This window comes from Balaenoptera physalus (assembly GCF_965194825.1).
Source record: "Balaenoptera physalus genome assembly, chromosome: 21".
NCBI classification, from domain to species: Eukaryota; Metazoa; Chordata; class Mammalia; order Artiodactyla; family Balaenopteridae; genus Balaenoptera; species Balaenoptera physalus.
In genome coordinates this window covers 32,268,861-32,281,709 of record NC_138902.1, presented here as the reverse complement: position 1 = coordinate 32,281,709, position 12,849 = coordinate 32,268,861, and the positions used below count along the sequence as shown (strand labels likewise).

The window sequence follows — 12,849 nt, the reverse complement described above, 5'->3', positions numbered from 1 at the left end:
GCTCTCACCACTTTGCCCCACCCCCTCACATGAGTCACAGACTCTCACCACCACCACGTCTCAACTTGCAGAAATTTTCACTTTGGAGACAGAAGTACACGCGCATTTTCTGGGAAGTGCCTAAGGATCACTGATAGTATCAGTCACGGTTCTCCAGAGAATCCACCAATAGGGTGTGTGGGTATGTCTCTGTGTATATACGTGTTTATAAATATATGGCGAGTGGTTGATTGAGATTTAATTTTAGAAATTGGCTCGCACTGTGAGGGGCTGGCGAGTTGGGATTTTGCAGGGTGGGCTGGCAGGCTGGAGACCCAGAGAAGAGTGGATGTTGCAGTCTTGAGTCCAAAGGCAGTCTGGAAATTCCTCCTTCCTTGGGCGGCCTCAGTCATTTTCTCTTGAGGCTTCTAGTGATTGGATGAGGCCCACCCACATTATGGAGGGACATCTTCTTAAAATCTATGGACAAAATGTTAATCACATCTAAAAAGTGCCATCACAACATTTAGACTGGCGTTTGACCACATATCTGGGTACCATGGCGTAGCCAAGCTGACATATAAAATTAACCGTCACACCTATCCAAAAAAGTTGGTGCACCGCGGGATTTAGCACTCTCCTATATATATGCAAAAAATAGTTTTAAAATGATGTAATTTTTCCTGATAGCCACTAGAGGGCACTCTGATCAAGGGAAATGGAAGATGTGGCTCATCTGCTGTTTCCTTCCAGAACAACCAACGTCAACACTGCAGAGACCCTAGGGGACTTCTCCACTCAAGGCCCTAATTTTACAGTTGAGAAACTTACTTTCACTGCCCGGAAGTTTACACTGTAAGATGACAGAGTAAATTAATGATAGAGGCTAGAGTTAGAACTGTGGCTTTTTGACTTTACGTTTCATATTTTTTCCATTTTAGGGCATTCTAGTAATTTATATTAATTGTCTGATAATTAATATAAATTAATAGGTAATGATCATTAATAATTTAAGGGAAGTAAGTTGAATATGAGTTATTTTGGTTCTTATAAGTTACCTGTGGTGATGAAATGGCACACATATATTTTGTGTATTGCTGAACTAAGAATACATATAACTTGTAAGTATGAATTATGAAGTTATTAACTTTCAAAATACCCAAATTAGTTGATACTGGGTCCATAGCTAGTTTTGGTGAACATTCTAAGGGTTTTGTTTGTTTTTCTTTTTATAAAATACTCCCTTTGAAGGACACAGAGGAGGCTTGTGGCCCATGAAGACTCAGCCTGCAAAGCTTCCTTTCTTTTTCCTGTGTGTGTGTGTGTGTGTGTGTGTGTGTGTGTGTGTGTGTGTGTTGGGAGTGGAGTGATTAGGGGAGAGGGGATGCAAGTCATGACTTTACTTTTTGGAATCAAGTTTTTTGGACCTAGATTGGAATGTTTGAATACCTTATTGTTAGCAGTAGGCAGTGGGCATGAAAGGCTGAGTTTTTGGAGGATGGATGGGTGACAGAAAATAATGATTCCTAGCTTATTTGGAAAATTCTGTGTTTGTTTCAAGTGTCTTTTCTTTGTCCTTGTACTTTTACAGCCGAACTCTTGTTATCTGAAGGATGAATTCTTTTGACTCTTTTTGCCTCCTTTTCATTCGAGTGGATTACAGTTATCTCCCCACCAGGGGGCAAGCGAAGAAAAGCAAAATCAGTCTGACATTGACTTTGTCGCTGCAAATCCACTGCAGTGATGCTTTCTTATAGCATATATATATATAGCAAGAGGGATTTTACATGTGTGGGGGCCGTGTGTGTGTGTGTGTGTGTATTTGCTATATTTGACTGTATAGAATTGCCACAATTCAACTTTGCCTCTTAGAAATCCTTTCTAAATGATTGTAGCACAAGTAACAGCTTCACTGGGAGTTCTAATACTTTGGGGCTTGTCCCACATGCATATTTCAGACTTGCCAGATCCCCTCTTCCATGCCTGAGATTTGGTCTTAGTCTATTTATTTGGCTACAGAAGTGCTCAGGAATGTGGTTACAATATGTTCTTAGAGACACTGCAGGCTGTAGGTCTGAGGGAGAGCATTTTCAACCTACTGTTATTAAAGAATCAGAACCCTCCTTAGCATGCGGGTAGGTCCCGTCCCTGCCTCTTACTGCCCAGACCGCTTCTTATTTTAAAGTGAGGTTCATTTGGAAGTTGTCTCACTTGCTATTTTAGAATATTTAGAACAACTTAAAATATATATTTTTTCAGTTTTATTGAGATGTAATTGACATACAGCACTGTACAAGTTTGGGGTATACGGTGTGATGACTGGATACCCATGTAGCGCAAAATATAGGACAACTTTTTAGGATAGGTAAGAAGTTCAGAAAACAGAGGCAGGAAAAATAAGCAACTCATTAAGGATTTGCTATTGGACGAACAATGAAAACAAATACAGAATTGACCTTGCCTGAATCAAGATATTGAAAAATAGCAGGTAAGAGAAATATTTACGTTGGGAGTTTGATTTTCCAATGGATGCACACGATTTTGGGGAGTCATTTGTATGGAAAAAGATTTGACTTTGGGATGATGAGTCCTGGCCTGGCTTTCAGCAAGTGCTCTGTTCTTGCCGGTGAGTGGCTTATGTAATTAATTTCCTCGTTTAATCCCTGTAAAAAAAATTTGGTGGATAATGAAGGCACTTGATCTTTTTATGCTCATTACAACACATATTTATTAAAATATAACACACAGATGATTCCTCATTTCCCTAGTAGTTCTTACTGCCTTTCTTGATTTGAGTATTTAAGAAGTATTGACTGCCCCAGGCGTTCTGCAAGACTCAGTCTTAATATATATGTACCAGGGATTTCCCTGCTGGTTCAGTGGTTAAGACTCCACGCTCCCAAAGCAGGGGGCCCGGGTTCGATCCCTGGTTGGGGAACTAAACCCCGCATGCATGCCGCAACTGAAAGGAGCCCGCATGCGGCAAAGAAGATCCTGCGTGCTGCCGCTAAGACTCGGCACAGCCAAATAAATAAATATTTTTTTAAAAATAAACAAATAAATTAATATGTACCAGAGCTGCTTTTTTATTTTTATTTTTTAAATTTATTTTTTAAAATTAATTAATTTGTTTATTTTTGTGGTGCAGTGTCTGCTGTATTTCGAGTGTGAGACTATTAGGACACAAGTGTTCCCATATTATCATACACAACCACAGTCACATACACGTGGCCAGTTACATATTTACACCAAGCTGTGGTCATTGCAGACCCACACATTCAAGTTCAGACAGTCACACACACGATCACATACAGTCCCATAAGCATATCAAGTTACGAAGTCAGTTACCTCTCCCTCATTCACCCAGGCACCTGGACAGATCCAGCTAATAAATACAGTGCCACCCTCAGCAGCACTCATGTGCTGGGGCATGTGGCTGACTTACCATGTTGGACCTCCTAGGCCCAAAACCACCCTTTCGCCAAGGTTAGGAAGGAGAATCCACGCCAACGTTCACACTGGAAACCTTGCTAGGTTCGAGTTCGGGAGATCTGGAATACTCCCTTCAGCCAGAAACACTATCAAATCATAAGCTCTCAGGCCTGAAAGTCTCCTGGGAACATCCTATCCCACCCTCAAGGCAGGAAGCCTCTTGCAATCTCCCCAACAGATCATTCAGCTCCTGCTTGCACATCTAGTGACACGGCACAGCTGCGTTTTCAGACGGAGCCTAGCGTGTATCAGTTTACTAGTTCCATACTACACGACTAAACTAATTTTTCAGACTTTAAATGGCATAAAGAAGACCATGGCTTTACTAACAAAGCAAACAGGAAAACTCCAAGCCTTACAGTCTGCTGCTATTAGTTTTCCTTTAATTACCTCCCGAAGTACCTGTTAATGACTCATTACTTATAAAAATAAGTTATAGGTGCTCTGCAACACTGTTTGTAGTTTCTTTAAGGTTTTTGATTGGGCTGCCACGAGGAAAATGGGCGTGTGACCCTCATACAGGCTTGTGAATCAAATTGCTTTGTGATTTTATATACTTAATGAAGGATGCTCCAGGGCTGTGTGCGGAGTGGGTTAAGCCGAGGTGGAAGGAAGTGCCTTATGACAAAGATCATGTCTTCTTAGAACCTACCACGTTGGCTGCCTACGTTCTGTTCTTAGCAAATTGAGCCGGTTGCGTTTTAGTCCTGGTTTGTGTGGTTTTCCATGCATAATGGTCCCTTTTCATTCACTGCCTTTGAAGCGTGCTTGAGTTTGCAATCATCTCTCCTAGATAAAATAAGTCACAGCGAGTTTCAAACTTCTTTATTTGTTTTGGAAAGAAAACCCTTTTTTCAAATAAAATTACACATGGCATCCCAATATATAAGGATGAAAGCAGGAGGACTCTTTTGGGGAGGAGGGATGCACTGCTCAGAACCTTGCCCAGATTTCTCCCAGGGGGACCTCGCCCCGGCTTCTAGAACTCCTCAGAACTCAGTGACGTAGAAGATGAAATTGCTTTTGTACCCTATGTTTTCCACTTACTTTTTATACTTGCTCGGCCATGTCTGTGTACAGAAGCTTTTGTCTACCTTCATGGGAACTGAACTTTAGATCAGGGATTGGCAGACTTCTTTAAAGGGCAAGGTAGTAAATATCTTCAGCTTTATGGGCCATATGGTCTCTGTCATAACTAGCCAGCTCTGCCTTTGTCACACAGAAGCAGCCTAGACATATGTGAAAGGATGAGCATGGCTGGGTCCCAATAAAACTCTATTTACAGACACTGAAATTTGAATTTCCTGTAATTTTCACATGCGATGAAGTACTATCTTTTTTTCAACCATTTAAAAATGGACAAACAGTTCTTAGCTCACGGGCCATAGAACTGCAAGCTGGATTTGGTGTGTGGGTCCTAGTTCGCTGATTCCCGCTTTCGTTATTCTATGGGGATTACTTAAAAGAGATTGTGTGTGTTTAGCTGAAGTTCACATTGAGGCATCCGTAGCTTAGTTCAGCTTCTCTGACAACCTCTTTTCTCCTTCTGAGGCTGCCACCACATATGCCCGCTTTGTGCCGCGCAGGCTGCTATTTCCTGACGCAAAGGTTCTCTCGAATACTCTGTGCTCAGATGCAGTGAAATACCTTCACACCGGGGGTCAGGGCACCAACTTGTGCACTTTGAGGGTGACGGGAGGGACACAAACGTTCAGTCCCTCTCACTCTCCAGTTTCCTTATTTCCCTTTTCATCAGAAGAGCAAAATGGAAATGAATGCTCTCAGAGGGCTAGTGAGTTCCCGTATTTGCTATTGCCAAGACCACACATCCTCGGCACCAAAAAGTCACATCCCAATTTGTGACTGAGCTGAGCAGCAGGTTTTAAAGACTGGAAGGGAGTAGGGGTTGAAAAGAAGAAGACACAGAAACCAGGAGAAAAGCTCAGTTGATTGACATGCAGGCTGAAATGTACTTCTTCCAGTAAATACCCATGCGGAACTTTGCATCTTATGACTTGTCCTATATTCCTCCTACCCGGCCACCGTGCTAGATTCCCGTAATGGTGCAGTTGTGTAATGTGTGTGTGTGTGTGTGTGTGTGTGTGTGTGTGTGTTATAATTGCTATGTTATTTGCTATTCATAACAACCCTGTCAAGTCAATTGGCCAGTGTTGTTATGGTGTGACCCCGCTGGCTGTAGAGATCAAGACCAGAAGTGTGGGGAGTTGGACAGACTTGCCCAAGAGCACATCACAAGTTAGTGACAGAGCTGAGATTGAAACTAGGCCTGAAACTCATGTCCTGTGTAACTGTCACATCATGCTACTTCCTACAACCTCCTGGTGGTTGAAAAATGCTTGTCTAAACCTTATCTTTGAGGCTGGATACAGGGTTTCCTGTTTCAGCTTCAGGTGTCCTGCCAGCTCTGTCATCTTTGATTGTCTTGCTATTTTGTGTCTCAAATTAAGTGTTGGAGAAATTAAGGGGGTGGTAAAGCCTTTTTCCTACTAGGATATAGTCACCATTCTGTTGCAGTCATTTAAGGCTCAGTCCCCTAGGACATTACAGATAAGCACAAATTGGTTAGGAAATTAAAACTGATTCTTTATTGCACTGGCCAGATTTGTCTAAAATAAAGCATTTTAAAATTTAAATTTTGCTTTTTTGAAATGCTGTTTGAAGCAGAAACTTATGTTCAAGAGAAAAAAAAAACAAAACAAAACACAACATGGCTGATAGAAACACAATTTTTAAAAAAGCAAGACATGAAGAAGTCATTTTCTGATGATAGCAAATATTCAGGATGAGTATCCAGTTCTCTCAGGACTCGTATCTCAAGGATATCTTCCCATTTAGGAACCAGAATGATTTTACTAGGCTAGGACTTCTTACAGTGTTTGGAGTTTGGGAATTGCATCTGTAGAACTGCTTCCTTCGGGTTGAGTGTGTTTATCTCATCAAGGCTTGGAATGGAGGTGTCTGAACCTTGGGATGGCCAGCTGGTTCCTGAAGCTCGCGTCGTTGTGGGGAAAGACAGAGGGACATGCTGGTCTCCTTGATTTTCATGAGCTGTGCAGCAGGGCTGTGTGCAGCCTTCCATTCTCCTAGATGTTCTGGGTCCGTAAAAAGGGTTGACAGGGGTCCCCGAGAGTTGCTTGAACATCTGGAAGGAGAAACTCTTGGGGCAGCCCCAGTCCTGGTCCCCAGACCTGGATTTCAGTCTCAGCCTTGTCACTCATAGCTATTTATCGTCTGTCACCTTCACTTTCCTTATACATGAAATGAGGATGACAGAATCAGACAAAAGTCTGAGGGTTTGTGGGAAGAATTGACACATTGTTTAGTGCGATAACTGGCACAGAGTCGGTGTTCAGTGAAAGGTAATTCACTTTCCCCCTCCTTCGCATCCTCCTGTTTCAGGGGGCACCAGGAGAAAGGGACCGTTAAGGACAAAGGAGGCCCAAAAGCCCCAGAACTGGCTGGTGAGCCAGGAGTGAGGGACCAAGGGACCCTGGGCAGCTGAGTCCATCCTTGCCCTTCTGAAGGGGTGCTGCTTTTTTGCTGGATCCAGATGGAGTCACCAGGTGGGCAGGGAACTGAGTGACTGCCTGTACCTGAATCTGGGCTTCTCCATTTACATTGTGAAAACTTGCATTTAAATGTCTACACATCATATTTGATGCTGGCATGACTGTACAGGTTTAGTGCATGTTTATCCTTCTTGACTACAATTGCTTATTTAATTGTTTATCCTCCTCACATGACTTTAAACTCTGTGAGGGTAAAGACCATGTTATCTCATAGTGTACAGTCACAGGTGAATGAATGTGGAACGCAGTACCTTGCCCAGAGCCAGGAATATAATAGGGACTCAATTCATGCTTGTTGAGCAAATGCATTTTTTCTTACTTTTTAATTGTGTGTATTTATTTAAAAATTGAGGGCTAACCTAATACCGTAAAGCACATAAAAAGTGCACTAACTTTAAGTGTACAGTTCAATGATATTGTATATATAAAATATATATATATATACACATAGATACATATCCCTATAACAACCAACCACACTGAGATATAGAAATTCCTGGTACCCCATAAAGTTCATCTCTAGAGGAGGGGTGTCTGTATGATATATTCTAATTTTAACGTTAAAATTCATTTACTCAGCTATATTTTCTAGAACACTTACCATGTTACATAGCATTATACTACATACCAAGGGTGATACCTACAAAAAATAAGATACATTCTGCCCTTCAAAAGCCTCTTGATTTGGTTTGCAAGATAGGGCTAAACCTTAAATAATCCAGTAACCAATTGTTTACCAAAATTAGCACTGCAAATCAATGGTTTCTGGATTTTATTTTTATTTTATTTTCTTAGTGACAGAATTCTTTATTCAACTAATACTTACCTGGAGCCTTATATGTAAAACAAACAAGCAAGGGAATGTTTTGGTTGAAGCTGAAATAAGCACTCACCACTCCCACCCAGGGGCATTTTGCTGCCACTGTTAAGGAAGCTCAGAGAGGGAAAAGATTAGGGTGTCTGGAGCAGCTAGGGTCAAGCCTAGACCTGATATTGGATGTGAATGGTGTATATACCCCAGGGTGGGAAGGTGAGGGTAGTTAGAGGGCCTTCCAGCCTGGGAGAGATGCTTGAGGAAAAGGAGCCTGCGGTCTGAATGGTCATGGGGGCACGTGCACGGGCAGGGGGTTAGTGAGGACCAAGGGGGACACGCCTGGAACAGCCAGTGCGAAAGGGTAAAGGGTCTCCAGGAAGAGAGTTCTTCCTCTCCCAACATGACATTAGATTTCCTCATGCCTTTTGTTTAAATTTTACTCCAAACAAAGAGACATCATCTATTTCCCTTTAGATAGCCAGATCACCCCTAGAAAATACCTAAGGAAGGGGAGTTATATTTGTGGACCACTGGGGTCATGGGTGGAGAATCTACAATGCCAGGTGATACCATTTCTGTGAGCCATTTGAAGACATAGGACTCTGAACAGACATCTTAGGACTGTTCGATATGGAAGTTGCATAGGAAGAGTGCAGAGACCAAAAAGAAAGAAGCACTAGAGATGCATTTATATTTATAGAATCTAATGACACAAGTGACGGCGTGAGTACTGAGAGTACTCCTAATTATAAATAGGGAGGCTGTTAAAAGGCTCAAATGTACTGAGTCTATTTCTTCCAAGGCAAAGAGAGCTATTTGTTCACCTCTCGGAGAGGCAGCTGCTCCCACAGGTGAATAGGTTGTCGCTAAGTGTAGTTAAATGACAGCTTACTAAATGGATCCTACTACCTAAAGCAGTTCTGCTTTGCAACGACCCTGTGTGTCAGCAAGGTGAGCTGTCCCACACTGATTAAATGATGCTCTATCTGGTTCTATAAAAGAACCTCAGAGTTCAAGAGATTGAACTTTAAAAAGTAATCATGAAAAATAACTTTGTTGTTTTTGACAGCAAAACTGTTCATCGCAAAGAATATTTGCAATTCTTTGACTACTGAATTCAATTTTTTTGTGATTTAGTTCTACAAATTCAACAAATGTGGGACAAACATTTATTGAGAGCCAACTGTGTACCAGGTACTATATGGTGATGAAGAGAAACAGTCAGTGAACAGAACTGTGGAAGTTCTTGCCCTCATGGAGCTTATATTCTCATGTAGTAATTCCAAACTGCTTCCACATTCTCACTGACAAGATGAAATAACTACTAAAAAAGTGTAAGCAATTCATTTGGCTGAAGTATCAGTGGATTTTCAAGTACATAAAATTGGGGGAAGGTAAAGATTTTAAGAAAGAAGTGTATATAAAAGTGAATTCTAGCTCATCATATTCATACACATGTCCACTATTAAATAGCATTATAGAACTTTTTCTCTGCCTTAATATTTCAGGAGAATTCTTTCAGAATTATTAACAGATAGTTTTAAATATCTCATTTCATCTGGAGACTAAATAGAATTTGACAGCCAATAGCCAAAGTCAAGTTAAATGGACAAAGTGTATAAATATCAATGATGTAAAAGTGTGTAATCCATAGACTAAGAAGGTCTTGGGTAGCTTTCAGATTAAAAAAAAAAATGTATCTGTAAACACTTTAGCCATTTCTTTTATGTTTAGCTATTAGAGTAAAGAGGTATCTGAAACCACTGAACATTAAGTGACACAAAGAAATATTGCAGGGTAATAATGCTGTGGTCCAGTGGCTAAAATATTCTTACTTTTTCTGATTTCTTGTGGATTGTAAGGGAGCGGAAGCCGAGAAGCAAATGAGAAGGAAGAGATTAGGGAGTGTTTTGTGAGGATTGCCTACCTGAAAATCAAACAAAGCAAACGTGTTAAAAATAATCAGCACACATGCTCCTCTCTTATTTATAAGAAGTAAATGCTGCTTAGAGAGGGTTTTTTTTAAATTATAATATTTTCCTTAAATAGAAAAGCACCAATATTAAAAAAAGAGAAAAGATTAATTACCCAGCGTTTTGTTTGGAGTTTTACTTTCAAACCCACGAATTCTTGCTTGTTTCCAAACTTGGTGCTAAGGAATTTTTCTGTTCCAAATTCAAAAATACAGAACATGATTTGTCAGTTATTTTCACATTTCTTAAATTTAAAATTTAAAGACAATTTAGCGAATAACGGTGCAAAGAAACTGGATACTGTTCTTACAGTATATAAGAAACAGGGATGACTCTCTGACAATCTAAAAGGGACAGTAAGAAATGTCCACCACAGCTAAATACAAAATAGAAAGTAACACTTACAGAGAAGTACAGCAAAAGTGATACAGGAGTCCAGAAGAGGGAGAGACGGCTTCCGGGAGGGAGAATGGACAAAGGAATATTACTGGAATTTGGCTGGATGGACTTTACACCTACAAAGCTGGGGAAGGTCATTCCATCCAGTCCTGGAAAAGCTTCAGTAAAGCTTAAACCGGGTAGGGAATGGGTTTAGGGAGATTGGAAATAGGAAGAGTCAACAGTTCAATTTTTCTGGATTGTTGAATGTGCCACACAGAATTCTTAGAAATGAGGCCAAAAAGATGGGAAAGAGACACATTCCAGGTCTTTGATGCGAGACCAAGTAGATTGAATTTTATTTGCTAGGAAATCAACAACCGTTTGGGGTTTCTAAGCAGAAGCATGATTAATCGGGAAGCATTTTTAAACAGAGGAGTTGCAAAGTCAAATGCCTGTAAAGATCAAGCAGGTAACTAGCAAAGTGGAGAGGATGTGGCAGGGAGGCTGTCTTTTCTAGGGGGTTGTGGCTGTTCAGTGCTTTAGGAGTGCAGCCTCTCACTGTTTACTGTTCTCTTGTGCATATGTGCTTTGTTGTCCCAAATTACATTTTGATACCATGTGTGCCCATTGACATAGATTTGTAATTATTGTTTTATATAGTTGCCTTTTAAATCACATAAAAAAGGAAATAAGTAAATATACGTGGATATTGACTTTTATATTTACCTATGTAGTTACCTTTGCTAGTGTTTTAATTTCTTCTTGTGGATCAAGCTATTGCTGGTGTTCTTTCATTTCCGCATGAAGAGCTCCTTGTAGCATTTCTTGTAGGGCAGTGCCTGCCCTACTAGGGACAGACTCTCCCAGTTTTTTAAATAGGGGAGTGTCTTAATTTCTCTTTCATTTTTGAAGGATAGTTTTGCTGAATATAGAATTCTTAGTTGATAGTTGTTTTTAAGCATTTAGAATGTCATCACATTGCCTGCCCTCCATGATTCCTGACAAGAAATCAACTGTTAAGCTTATGGTGACTCCCTTGTATGTGACAAGTCTCTTATTTCTTGCTATTTTTGGGATTCTCTCTTCATTTTTCAATACTTTGATTACAGTGTGTCTCAATGTGGATCTCTTTGAATTTATCGTACTTGGAGTTTGTTGAGGTTCTTGGATATACAGATTAAATGTTTTGGTCACTATTTCTTCATGTGTTCTTTCTGCCTTTTTCCTCTCCTCTCTTTTGGGGACTCCCGTTATGTGTATGTTGGTATTCTTGATGATATCCCATAGATCTCTTAGGTTATGTTCATTTTTTTTTTTTTGTATTCTTATTTTTAGTCTGCTAAGACTGGGTAATCTCAATTAATTTATCTTCAAGTTCCCTGATTCTTCTCTCTGCTCAAATCTGATGTTGAACTCTTCAGTTCAATTATTGTACTTCTCAACTCCAGAATTTCTATTTGGTTTCATTTTACAAAGTATCTGTTTATTGATATTCTCTGTTTGATGAGACATTATTTTTATGGTTTCCTTTGGTTCTGTGTATATGGTTTCCTTTAGCTTTTTGAGCATATTTAAAATGATAGATTTAAAGTCTGTCTAGTTTAATATTGGGCTTAATATTAAGTTTAATGTTTGCGCTTCTTCAGAAACCATTTCTATTATTTTCTTTTTTCCCCCGTATATGGCCATACTTTCTTGTGTCTTTACACGCCTTGTAATTTTGTTTTGGTTGAAGACTGGATGTTTTGAATACTGTAATGTGGCTACACTGGAAATCAGATTCCCCCTCCTTCTCAGGCCTTGTTACTCTTGATTTTTGTGGTTGCTGATCTTTGTTTAGTGATTTTTCTGAAACAATTTTGTGAAGCCTATATTCTTTGTCATATAAAGCCATTGATGTCTTTGGTTAGTGTAGTGTTCAGTTAGCAATTTTGACAGAGATTTCCTTAAACTTCTCAAACCAAAAAGAAAAAAAAGAAAGAAAGGAAAAGAAAAGAAAAGAAAAAAGGAGGGGGAGGAGGAGGAGGAAGAAGAGGGGAGAGAGAGAAAAAAGAAAAAATTAAATAGCTAATAGCTAGTAGGCTGTGTGTGTTTGGAGCATGCCTTCAATACTCAGCCATGCCGTTTACAACTCTGCCCTAGTCTTCACTTCCTGCTTGCACAGAGCCTGAAAGTCAGTTTGAAATGCAACATTAGGACCTTCTCTGATCTTTTCTGCAGGTATACCATGCATATGAACTTTTAGATTCCCAGGAACATGTAGGAGCTTTCAAAATTTTTATTTCCCAAAGTATCTCACTCTTACCAGGCTTTTTGGTACGTCTGTTGTTTGTCCCAAACAGTATCCTTTGCCCCAAGTGACAGCAGATAATTCATTTGCCTTTAAACATTTTTGACAAATGCCTCTTGGGTACTCACCTCTTCACTCAGGGGGAGTTCTGAATTAGATGAAATAAACGTAAGACCTTTGCATCTGTCCTTCAGGGAGTCACCAGGCAGGTCAAACATAACCATAATTATTTGAAAACAACGTCTGCTCTGATCCTTCCAGCACCAGTAACCCACACCAGGGAAGTGGGTTGTGTCTTCAAAACCACCATTGAGCTGGGTAAGGGGGCAT

The 12,849-nt window shown here is 40.2% G+C and overlaps 1 protein-coding gene and 1 long non-coding RNA gene across 5 annotated transcripts in view; one reads left to right on the top strand and one right to left on the bottom strand.

The window, feature by feature from the left end:
• LOC309651814 overlaps positions 1-1,744 on the bottom strand; it is a 28,562-nt gene extending 26,818 nt beyond the window's left edge. Inside the window, exon 1 of the long non-coding RNA XR_014258420.1 lies at positions 82-1,744. This is a non-coding gene — a long non-coding RNA (uncharacterized lncRNA). The remainder of the gene's footprint in view (positions 1-81) is intronic.
• STOX2 (storkhead box 2) overlaps positions 1-12,849 on the top strand; it is a gene marked incomplete at its 3' end in the record, with an annotated part of 209,569 nt that overhangs the window by 38,160 nt on the left and 158,560 nt on the right. The window lies entirely within an intron of this gene.